Source organism: Camelina sativa, chromosome 7 (assembly GCF_030686135.1).
Source record: "Camelina sativa cultivar CO46 ecotype springtype chromosome 7, ASM3068613v1".
NCBI lineage: Eukaryota > Viridiplantae > Streptophyta > Magnoliopsida > Brassicales > Brassicaceae > Camelina > Camelina sativa.
This window is the reverse complement of record NC_141886.1, coordinates 13,286,648-13,298,221: the sequence shown is the minus strand read 5'-3', so window position 1 is coordinate 13,298,221 and position 11,574 is coordinate 13,286,648. Positions and strand designations below refer to the sequence as shown.

The 11,574-nt window shown below is 39.1% G+C and overlaps 1 non-coding gene across 1 annotated transcript; it reads left to right on the top strand.

The window, feature by feature from the left end:
* LOC147941166 (small nucleolar RNA R71) lies at nucleotides 1-107 on the top strand. Its single transcript, XR_015563060.1, has one exon. It is a non-coding gene; the product is annotated as a small nucleolar RNA R71 (small nucleolar RNA).
* The last annotated feature ends 11,467 nt before the right edge of the window (nucleotides 108-11,574 follow it).

Here is an 11,574-nt window from a genome sequence, read left to right as displayed (position 1 = left end):
AAGCCATGGTGAGGACACTGAGTTTGGAATCCTTTAAACCTCTCCCAAGCTTCACAAAAGCTCTCATTATTCCTTTGAGCAAACCCAGAAATCTCATTCCTCAGCCTAGCAGTCCTTGCATTGGAGAAGAACTTGGCCAGAAAAGCTTTCTTGCATGCATCCCATGTGGTGATAGCTCCAGTAGGTAGAGTCTTCTCCCAAAGGTAAGCTTTGTCTCCAAGAGAAAATGGGAAGAGCCTTAATTTGAATCCATCTTCACTCACTCCATTGATCTTTGTGAGGCCACATATTCTGTCAAACTCATCAAGGTGATCTAGTGGATCCTCCATTGGCAACCCATGAAACTTGTTTGCTTGTATCATTGAGATCAATCCACTCTTGATCTCAAAGTTATTGTTTGCTACTGAAGGTGGCACAATTCCAGCCCTTTGGTTGTGGGTATTGGGTGCATCTCCTGCACCAATGTGCCTTGGTCTTTGCTCATGGATAGCTTGTTGCTCCATGATGTCTTGACCTTGTTGTTGTTGAACTACTCTTCCTTGCTTATGTCTCAAACCCTTCTGTAGCCTGTGGATGTTGTCAATAGGCTGTTGAAGACTATCTTTGCCTTTTGACCTTGTGTGCATCAACAAACTCTACTACGGACTCGAACAGGTACACGGTCGAGCGCAGGCTCGAGTGAGTGGTCGAGTCGACTGGGAAGTAATGGCTAATTTGATCCGGCTTCTGGCTCGACCAAGTGCTCGATCACAGCTCGGTCGAGTGATGGTCGAGTAGGTGGTCGAGTGGGTACCTGAAACACAAAACAGCCAAGCAAAGGAAGATTCCAGTTCAGTAACTTCACAAGTGTTGAAAACGAACTTAATCTTAGACTAATAATAATCCTAAATGTCAGAAAGTAAAAACAACTAGAACAGGATACTAAATGCAAATAGAACAAACAAATTAAAGCTATACTGAAACTAGAACAAAGATAGAAACTATGCTAATGAACTAATGCAAGACAAGTAATGAACAGGAAACTACGTGAATGCAATGGAAATGAAACAGGAATGAAACAAAGCTGTTTACATATTTGCAAGCTTTAGGAGCTGAGATCCCACTTTCAAACCTCACCTACCTTCTTTTGTCTTGATTATTTGCTTGAGGGCAAGCAAAGACTAAGTTTGGGGGTGTTGATGTTCATATATTTTACCTTGTTTTCCCTTAGTTTATTCACAACTTTTGCATCTTTTTCTATCCATTTAGGCCATTATTGTGTAGCTTTAGGACTAATCATGCATTAGAGTATAGTTGCATTGCATTTGCATCTTTTCATGCATAAACAGGTGATTTTGGAGCTTAAGGAGCATGGAAGCAATGCTGAGGAAAAGTGAAGCAATCCTGAGGAGAAAACAAGAGAGTTAAGGCTGTAGAATCAAGGTCCGGAGTCCAACTCGACCGCACCACTCGACCACCACTCGACCGTGTGCTGAGGAGGACTCGACCGAGTGGAGAACGCACGTGAGAAGCCAGCTTGACCAGCCACTCGACCGAGCACTGGTCGAGTTGACCGAGCCGTTGACTACTTTGACTTTTTGTATTTTTAGGGCTTCCACCTCACCCTCTATATAAAGCCCTTGTACCTGCAGCAACCAAAGAGTCCAGCTTTTTAGAGAGTCTAAAACCTAGTTTTTACCTTTTTTAGATATTATTCCTTTTGCACTTTTCTTTTATTTTTAGATTTTGTACTTGTTTGAGAGAGAAAGACTAGATTCTTATATTTTGTTTGTTTCATAACTTTCAAAGTATTAAGATTTCGAGTTTTATTCCTTCATCAATATTGTAGATCTCTGTTTCATCTTTCTAATGATGCAAGTTTCATTATTTTCTGGGTTTTTGACATATTTCACCATGTGTTCTTGTGAGTAGTTTGTTTAGGACCTTGAGGATGGGTTAGGCTGGGTTGATCTTGTGGTTTGTTTGATTTGGTCAAGCTTGATTGTTGTAGATCTCTTCTAGGCTAGATGATCTTAATGTTGATCCTATATCTGAGAGGGTAGGGTTTGATTTCAAGCATCTTAGCATCACACCAATGTCTAAGGAGCATAGATAAGGCTAGATCTAGAGCTTACCATTAGGCTTGCTAAGAGATTAGAAGTCTTGTTTGGTTTGAGATGTATTGCTTAATGCCTGCTTGTGTAGATTCTTTTCTTTGTGAGAACAAGTCTAGAATTGCATAGGTTTGATTGTTTCTTGCCATGAGAGTGGATTAAACATGTATTAGAATAGTATGTCTAGAGATCAGCTCAATGTTTGCTTGAGATTTGTTGACCAAGTTAGATAACCACAATGATTAGCTCAGCCCATGAATCCCTCCTTAAGGCCTTCTTTGTTTATTGAAATCCTAGTCTAAATATCATTGCTTGCTTGTTGTTTGATTAGTTTTAGCATTGCTCTGTTTTTCTTGTGTTGCTCTGTTTTCACGTTTAAGTCTAGCTCGACCACGTACTCGACCTACACTCGGTCGAGTGCTGCTCGAGTTCATCCCCAGAACTTGTTTTTTTGATTTGTGATTGTCTTGTTTCATTCCTGTTTCATTTCCATTGCATTCACGTAGTTTCCTGTTCATTACTTGTCTTGCATTAGTTCATTAGCATAGTTTCTATCTTTGTTCTAGTTTCATTATAACTTTAATTTGTTTTTTCTGTTTGCATTTAGTATCCTGTTCTAGTTGTTTTTACTTTCTGCATTTCATATCTCATTTTAGGGTTGTTAGTGACAAACAATCTTTACAATTGGCTTGACTTAGACTCATATGCACATCTTAATTATTCACAATCACTCAGATAGGATTGACACCTCTTATACTGCAACTGCATAAGGGGAATTGAAACACCCTGACTTCTATTCATTCCATACATCATCATTCCATACATCATCATTCCATACATCATTCATTCATACACCACAAAGAAAGTCAGTTTCAATTTGGCGCCGTTGCCGGGGATCGAACCCGGTTCACCCGCGTGACAGGCGGGAATACTTACCACTATACTACAACGATTCAAGAAGCAATTGATTTTGCCTAACCAAGAGCTCACCACCATTCAAGAAGGAGCCAACATTGACTTTTGGCCAGCTGAGGAGCATTTGTTTGATGGGATAGTTCAACTTAGAGTTGATGAAGCTGGAGATGTGCAAATGGCTGATGGGGAGGAGCAATTTTACTTTGAGGATTATGAGCTCAACCCAAGAGATAGTAGAGGAGTGAGGGAGGCTACCAAGAGTTTAACCCTTCTGCAAAAATGGAACAAATGGCATGGGAAGAGGTTTGATAAGCTGAAGAAGAAGGTGACCAACATGGCTAAGTCCATCAAGGGCTTAAAGAAGGAGATTGCTGAGTTGAAGAGTGGGAATTCTTCACCTACACCATCAAGCCCTTTGAGGAGGAGTAGCTCAACTAGAGCACTTTCTAGAGTTGCGAACCCTGTGGAACCAGCTAGGACTTCAATGTATGAGCCAAATCAAAGGAAGAGGAGCTCAAGTACCCGAGAACAACCATTTTCAAGGTACTCGACCGGGTCACTCGAGCACCCACTCGACCGAGCACTTCCAATGCACTCGGCCGAGTTCCAGCCCAGATCACCCTATGGTTTCCCACCTCAAGCTGCTTATCCAGGATATCAAGGTTACCCTCCCATCCCACCCCAGTACTTCATGGATCCAGCACTCTACCAGCAGTTCTACCAGCAGCAAGGTCAACATTTTGACACTTGTGGTCCAGCTCGACCCCCCCACTCGAGCACATACTCGACCGAGTCCCGGTCGATCCCCATCGTCGAGCTGCCCCAATCTCCACCTCCAAGTCACCAACAAGACCCCAACTACTCCTATGACAGCATGCAGATGGATGTGGAGAACTACTTCCACAATCCCTAAGGTACCACTATCACCTTCCCTTGTAGATATCATACCATTTGACATTGTGTTTTGTTTTTTGTTTTTCATCTTGAATCCTCAATCAAATTTCTTTCACATAGGGACTGTGTGATTTAAGTTTGGGGGAGGGTTTGAGATAGCATTTGACATTGTGTTTTGTGATTCTTATTTCAAATTTTTAGCATAATCATGTTAATACTTGCATAGCCTCTAAGGCATAGAAAAACCCTAAAAATTTGAAATTTTTTGCAAAAATCATTATAAAAAAAAGAGTGTTCATGTAGTTTGCACTGCACATTAGGATCTTGTTTAGCATGTTTCATGTAGGATTGTATAGTACTTGCATTAGGGATCTATGATGAGTATTCCCTTGTTAGCTTGTTTATTCACTAGACTAGGATCAATGCCCAAGTTAATAGTATTGTGATGCTAGTTGAGTGGTTAGAAGAATAAGATTGACTACATTGCATTTGGTCTAAATTGAAGCATGTTGAGATTTGAAACCATTTCCTATTTATAAGAACCTAATATTGACTTTCAATTATCAATGTGTGCATTGTTTTAAACTCATGGATACCATATACATATTTGGATCATCTTCTTCCTTTTTACCACTCTTGTTGATCCAAGTAGCTGATTTCCTCATTAAGAATCAGTTCCCCTACCCCTAAACCAAACCTTCTTTCAAGCCATGTTTATTCTTGTGTGTGTGAGGCCTATTTTTGGGATTGAGCTTGGTAGAAAGTGTTAGGTTTGAACTAACAAGAGTAAAGCCTTGTGTAGTTCTAGTTTGCATTTTTCAAACTAGATAGGACTAGGTGGTTCACTTGTTGGGTTTGGGACTTGGCTATTATGAAAAGAAAAGAGGAAAAAGAGAAAGAAAAGGTTAGAGTCTTTAGGAGGGGAATGTGTTTAAGAAAATTTAAAGTCTAGTGAAAGAATGGGAAGAATAAGGTTGTTTAAAGATGGTTCTAGTTAAAGAAAAGAAAGAATGGAAAGAGAAGTCTAGCAAAATGCTTATATGTCTTAAGAATAAGAAGAAAAGAGAACCATAGCAAATAAGTAAGAATCCCCCATTCCACTAGAAAGATCAAATAATAAACCTCTCCTAAGACTTTAAAACCAAAAGAGAAAAGGGTGAAAAAGAAGAAAAGAAGTTAAAGGGTAGCATTAGGATCAATTGGGTTTAGATTGATAGGATAAACACTTTGGGTGCCTTTGGGTAGACAAGGTTTTGTTCTTGTATGTGTCTAAGTGTTCTTACCTTTAACATTCTTCTAAAGCTCAATCCATTTTTTTTTATGAGAGAACCTTGATATTGATAAGCCCTACTCTAAAAAGAGACCTTCATTGTCTCTTAACCTTTTACTGCCAAGCCAAATGAGTTTAAGCATTGCATAGAATTGATTCATGTTCTTGATTAATGAATGTTAAAGGAAATGGTTGATTTGAATGCATGTGGATGTCTAAGGCTCAAATAAGTGAAGGTTGTGATATGCTTGTCTAAAGTCTTTAAGTATAGCTCATTCAACTTGCATCATAGTACTAGTAACTTGGACATTGATTCTAGATAGTCTATTTGCAAGCTTTAGGAGCTGAGATCCCACTTTCAAACCTCACCTACCTTCTTTTGTCTTGATTATTTGCTTGAGGGCAAGCAAAGACTAAGTTTGGGGGTGTTGATGTTCATATATTTTACCTTGTTTTCCCTTAGTTTATTCACAACTTTTGCATCTTTTGCTATCCATTTAGGCCATTATTGTGTAGCTTTCGGACTAATCATGCATTAGAGTATAGTTGCATTGCATTTGCATCTTTTCATGCATAAACAGGTGATTTTGGAGCTTAAGGAGCATGGAAGCAATGCTGAGGAAAAGTGAAGCAATCCTGAGGAGAAAACAAGAGAGTTAAGGCTGTAGAATCAAGGTCCGGAGTCCAACTCGACCGCACCACTCGACCATCACTCGACCGTGTGCTGAGAAGGACTCGACCGAGTGGAGAATGCACGAGAGAAGCCAGCTCGACCAGTCACTCGACCGAGCACTGGTCGAGTTGACCGAGCTGTTGACTGCTTTGACTTTTTGTATTTTTAGGGCTTCCACCTCATCTCCTATAAAAAGCCCTTGTACCTGCAGCCACCAAAGAGTCCAGCTTTTTAGAGAGTCTAAAACCTAGTTTTTACCTTTTTTAGATATTATTCCTTTTGCACTTTTCTTTTATTTTTAGATTTTGTACTTGTTTGAGAGAGAAAGACTAGATTCTTATATTTTGTTTGTTTCATAACTTTCAAAGTATTAAGATTTCGAGTTTTATTCCTTCATCTATATTGTAGATCTCTGTTTCATCTTTCTAATGATGCAAGTTTCATTATTTTCTGGGTTTTTGACATATTTCACCATGTGTTCTTGTGAGTAGTTTGTTTAGGACCTTGAGGATGGGTTAGGCTGGGTTGATCTTGTGGTTTGTTTGATTTGGTCAAGCTTGATTGTTGTAGATCTCTTCTAGGCTAGATGATCTTAATGTTTATCCTATATCTGAGAGGGTAGGGTTTGATTTCAAGCATCTTAGCATCACACCAATGTCTAAGGAGCATAGATAAGGCTAGATCTAGAGCTTACCATTAGGCTTGCTAAGAGATTAGAAGTCTTGTTTGGTTTGAGATGTATTGCTTAATGCCTGCTTGTGTAGATTCTTTTCTTTGTGAGAACAAGTCTAGAATTGCATAGGTTTGATTGTTTCTTGCCATGAGAGTGGATTAAACATGTATTAGAATAGTATGTCTAGAGATCAGCTCAATGTTTGCTTGAGATTTGTTGACCAAGTTAGATAACCACAATGATTTGCTCAGCCCATGAATCCCTCCTCAAGGCCTTCTTTGTTTATTGAAATCTTAGTCTAAATATCATAGCTTGCTTGTTGTTTGATTAGTTTTAGCATTGCTCTGTTTTTCTTGTGTTGCTCTGTTTTCACGTTTAAGTCTAGCTCGACCACGTACTCGACCTACACTCGGTCGAGTGCTGCTCGAGTTCATCCCCAGAACTTGTGTTTTTGATTTGTGATTGTCTTGTTTCATTCCTGTTTCATTTCCATTGCATTCACGTAGTTTCCTGTTCATTACTTGTCTTGCATTAGTTCATTAGCATAGTTTCTATCTTTGTTCTAGTTTCATTATAGCTTTAATTTGTTTGTTCTGTTTGCATTTAGTATCCTGTTCTAGTTGTTTTTACTTTCTGCATTTCATATCTCATTTTAGGGTTGTTAGTGACAAACAATCTTTACAATTGGCTTGACTTAGACTCATATGCACATCTTAATTGTTCACAATCACTCAGATAGGATTGACACCTCTTATACTGCAACTGCATAAGGGGAATTGAAACAGCTTGACTTCTATTCATTCCATACATCATCATTCCATACATCATTCATTCATACACCACAAAGAAAGTCAGATACAATTTGGCGCCGTTGCCCATTTGAGTGTGTTTTGTGACATTTAGGATCATTATTAGTCTAAGATTAAGTTCTTTTTAAACACTTGTGAAGTTACTGAACTGGAATCTTCCTTTGCTTGGCTGTTTTGTGTTTCAGGTACCCACTCGACCACCTACTCGACCACCACTCGACCGAGCTGTGATCGAGCACTTGATCGAGCACTCGATCGAGTATGTTTGGGCACACGATCGAGCAGGATGAGATGGAGGAGTGGATGGCACTTGAAAGTGAAGATCTACCTTGGTATGCTGACATAGTCAATTACAAGGTGTGTGAAGAAGTCCCAGCAGATATGGACCCTTATAAGAAGAAAAAGCTCCTCAAGGACATCAATGGGTACTATTGGGATGAACCTTACTTATACAAAAAGGGATCAGATGGGTTGTTTAGAAGGTGCATAGCAGAAAATGAAGTTGAAGGAGTGCTAGGGCATTGTCATGGTTCCACTTATGGAGGCCATTTTGCAACTTTCAAAACTGCCCAGAAAGTCTTACAAGCTGGTCTATGGTGGCCTACACTATTCAAAGACACTCACAAGTTCATCACAAAGTGTGATGCTTGCCAAAGAATGGGAAATATCACAAGAAGGAATGAAATGCCCCAAAACCCAATTCTGGAAGTTGAGATAATTGATGTATGGGGAATTGATTTCATGGGACCTTTTAATCCTCCTTCAAATGGGAATGTCTACATATTAGTGGCAGTGGACTATGTCTCCAAGTGGGCAGAGGCTATTGCTAGCCCTACTAATGATCACAAAGTGGTACTTAAACTTTTTAAGACCATAATCTTCCCAAGGTATGGAATTCCAAGAGCTGTGATTAGTGATGGAGGAACACACTTCATCAACAAGATCTTTGAAGGAATGCTAAGGAAGTATGGAGTCAAACACAAGGTGTCTACAGCCTACCATCCCCAAACAAGTGGACAAGTTGAAGTGTCAAACAAACAAATCAAGGCCATTCTATCAAGAATAGTAGGAGCAACAAGAAAGGATTGGTCTAGTAAACTTGATGAAACACTTTGGGCCTATAGAACAGCTTTCAAGACACCTATAGGAAGAACCCCATTCCAACTGGTCTATGGCAAGTCTTGCCATCTCCCAGTTGAAGTTGAGTACAAAGCCCTATGGGCAATCAAACTTTTGAACTTAGATCTAGAGACAGCACAAGCTAAGAGAAGCCTTGAACTGCATGAGCTTGAGGAAATCAGATTGGAAGCTTATGAAAACTCCAAAATCTACAAGGAAAGAACTAAAGCCTTCCATGATAAGAAGATTCTCATCAAAGACTTAAAGGCTGGAGACCAAGCTTTGCTTTACAATTCAAGACTCAAGTTATTCCCTGGGAAGTTGAAAAGTAGATGGGGAGGCCCTTTTAAGATAAAGGAGATCCTACCATATGGGGCTGTCACACTTCTCAACAAGGATGGTAGTGAGATCACAGTCAATGGTCAGAGAGTTAAGAAGTATTTGGGAGAAAAGGAAACACCTGAGAAGTTCACAATGCTTCTCCAAGATGCTCCACAAGCCTAAAAAGGACACCAAAGTCAAGCTTAGTGACTTTAAACAAGCTCACTAGGGAGGAAGTCCCTAAGGTATCCATGTACATATTGTTTAAGGTTTTTGGTATTTTGATTTTTGTTTTGGTATTTTCACGATCCGGGAAGCAAGGGAGACCAGATAGAAGAGGAAAAGAAAACTCGGCAGCCAGCTCGACCCCCCCACTCGAGCACGTACTCGACCGAGTCCCGGTCGATTCCCATCGTCGAGCTGCCCCAATCTCCACCTCCAAGTCACCAGCAAGACCCCAACTACTCCTATGACAACATGCAGATGGATGTGGACAACTACTTCCACAATCCCTAAGGTACCACTATCACCTTCACTTGTAGATATCATTGCATTTGACATTGTGTTTTGTTTTTTGTTTTTCATCTTGAATCCTCAATCAAATTTCTTTCACACAGGGACTGTGTGATTTAAGTTTGGGGGAGGGTTTGAGATAGCATTTGAGATTGTGTTTTGTGATTCTTATTTCAAATTTTTAGCATCATCATGTTAATACTTGCATAGCATCTAAGGCATAGAAGAACCCTAAAAATTTGAAATTTTTTTGCAAAAATCTTTATAAAAAAGAGTGTTCATGTAGTTTGCACTGCACATTAGGATCTTGTTTAGCATGTTTCATGTAGGATTGTATAGTATTTGCATTAGGGATCTATGATGAGTATTCCCTTGTTAGCTTGTTTATTCACTAGACTAGGATCAATGCCCAAGTTAATAGTACTTTGATGCTAGTTGAGTGGTTAGAAGAATAAGATTGAACCAAGCCTTGAATTCCTACATTGCATTTGGTCTAAATTGAAGCATGTCGAGATTTGAAACTATTTCCTATTTATAAGAACCTAATATTGACTTTCAATTATCAATGTGTGCATTGTTTTAAACTCATGGATACCATATACATATTTGGATCATCTTCTTCCTTTTTACCACTCTTGTTGATCCAAGTAGCTGATTTCCTCATTAAGAATCAGTTCCCCTACCCCTAAACCAAACCTTCTTTCAAGCCATGTTTATTCTTGTGTGTGTGAGGCCTATTTTTGGGATTGAGCTTGGTAGAAAGTGTTAGGTTTGAACTGACAAGAGTAAAGCCTTGTGTAGTTCTAGTTTGCATTTTTCAAACTAGATAGGACTAGGTGGTTCACTTGTTGGGTTTGGGACTTGGTTGTCATGAAAAGAAAAGAGGAAAAAGAGAAAGAAAAGGTTAGAGTCTTTAGGAGGGGAATGTGTTTAAGTAAATTTAAAGTCTAGTGAAAGAATGGGAAGAATAAGGTTGTTTAAAGATGGTTCTAGTTAAAGAAAAGAAAGAAAGAAAAGAGAAGTCTAGCAAAATGCTTATATGTCTTAAGAATAAGAAGAAAAGAGAACCATAGCAAATAAGTAAGAATCCCCCATTCCACTATAAAGATCAAATAAGAAACCTCTCCTAAGACTTTAAAACCAAAAGAGAAAAGGGTGAAAAAGAAGAAAAGAAGTTAAATGGTAGCACTAGGATCAATTGGGTTTAGATTGATAGGATAAACACTATGGGTGCCTTTGGGTAGACAAGTTTTTGTTCTTGTATGTGTCTAAGTGTTCTTACCTTTAGCATTCTTCTAAAGCTCAATCCATTTTTTATGAGAGAACCTTGATATTGATAAGCCCTACTCTAAAAAGAGACCATCATTGTCTCTAAACCTTTTACTGCCAAGCCAAATGAGTTTAAGCATTGCATAGAATTGATTCATGTTCTTGATTAATGAATGTTAAAGGAAATGGTTGATTTGAATGCATGTGGATGTCTAAGGCTCAAATAAGTGAAGGTTGTGATATGCTTGTCTAAAGTCTTTAAGTATAGCTCATTCAACTTGCATCATAGTACTAGTAACTTGGACATTGATTCTAGATAGTCTATTTGCAAGCTTTAGGAGCTGAGATCCCACTTTCAAACCTCACCTACCTTCTTTTGTCTTGATTATTTGCTTGAGGGCAAACAAAGACTAAGTTTGGGGGTGTTGATGTTCATATATTTTACCTTGTTTTCCCTTAGTTTATTCACAACTTTTGCATCTTTTGCTATCCATTTATGCCATTATTGTGTAGCTTTAGGACTAATCATGCATTAGAGGATAGTTGCATTGCATTTGCATCTTTTCATGCATAAACAGGTGATTTTGGAGCTTAAGGAGCATGGAAGCAATGCTGAGGAGAAGTGAAGAATTCCTGAGGAGAAAACAAGAGGGTTAAGGCTGTAGAATCAAGGTCCGGAGTCCAACTCGACCGCACCACTCGACCATCACTCGACCGTGTGCTGAGAAGGACTCGACCGAGTGGAGAATGCACGAGAGAAGCCAGCTCGACCAGTCACTCGACCGAGCACTGGTCGAGTTGACCGAGCTGTTGACTGCTTTGACTTTTTGTATTTTTAGGGCTTCCACCTCATCTCCTATAAAAAGCCCTTGTACCTGCAGCCACCAAAGAGTCCAGCTTTTTAGAGAGTCTAAAACCTAGTTTTTACCTTTTTTAGATTTTATTCCTTTTGCACTTTCTTTTATTTTAGATTTTGTACTTGTTTAAGAAAGAAAGACTAGATTATTATATTTTGTTTGTTTCAT